This window comes from Kryptolebias marmoratus, linkage group LG19, assembly GCF_001649575.2.
Source record: "Kryptolebias marmoratus isolate JLee-2015 linkage group LG19, ASM164957v2, whole genome shotgun sequence".
NCBI lineage: Eukaryota > Metazoa > Chordata > Actinopteri > Cyprinodontiformes > Rivulidae > Kryptolebias > Kryptolebias marmoratus.
The window spans coordinates 1,533,210-1,534,155 of NC_051448.1; positions in this window are offsets into that span (position 1 = coordinate 1,533,210).

The following is a 946-nucleotide window of genomic DNA, read 5'->3' on the forward strand; positions in this document are numbered from 1 at the left end:
GCAGGGAGCAACACACAGGTTGAGTTGCTGCAGGGAGCAACTCACAGGTTGTTGCTGCAGGGAGCAACACGCAGGTTGAGTTGCTGCAGGGAGCAACTCACAGGTTGTTGCTGCAGGGAGCAACTCACAGGTTGTGTTGCTGCAGGGAGCAACTCACAGGTTGTGTAATGCCGGCTGCGTCTCAGAGGAGGCGTCTGAACGCGTCTGTTCCACGCCTGACAGACCAGCGCTGCACAGGGACGGTTCAGATCAGTTTTCAGATGTTGGACCAGAACCGGACTGGATCTGGATCCTAATTCCGATGTTTCTGCAGACTGTGTGTGAACAGGAAGTGAAATGTTTTAACAGGAAGTCAGACGGAACGAAGGGAACAGTTTTCTGTGAAACAACTGGAAGAAAACAGAATCTGTGAGCAGAGTGACTAAAACCCGACGGTTGCTGGTTTGAGTTTAATTTCTATATTTTTATATTTTATTTATCTCATCAGTTCTACATATCTCATATATTTGGGTTGAACAGGCAGATGTTTGTGATGTTTGCTCAGAGCTCAGCTGTCGTCACGCCGTACAGTTCATGGAGGAACAGGTTCTTCGTCTGAACGGCTCCTTCTGTCAGACAGGAGCGTGCTGTTTCTGTGCCGTCGCCTCATGACGACACTTCAGCACGCTGAAGAGCTCCGTTGTGTCCGCAGAACAGGTGGCCATTGTTCCGCCACGAAGCCCCGCCCCCCTGAGACACAAACAAACAAACCGAGAACATTACAGATGAGGAGACCAGGCTCGGCTCATCTTCATCAAACTGATCTTCATCATGAAACAGCTGAAGGAGTTTCATGTGATGAAACTGTGAGGCCGGGGATGAACGGGGGATGAACGGGTGATGAACGGGGGATGAACGAGGGATGAACGGGGGATGAACGGGTGATGAACGGGGGATGAACGGGGGA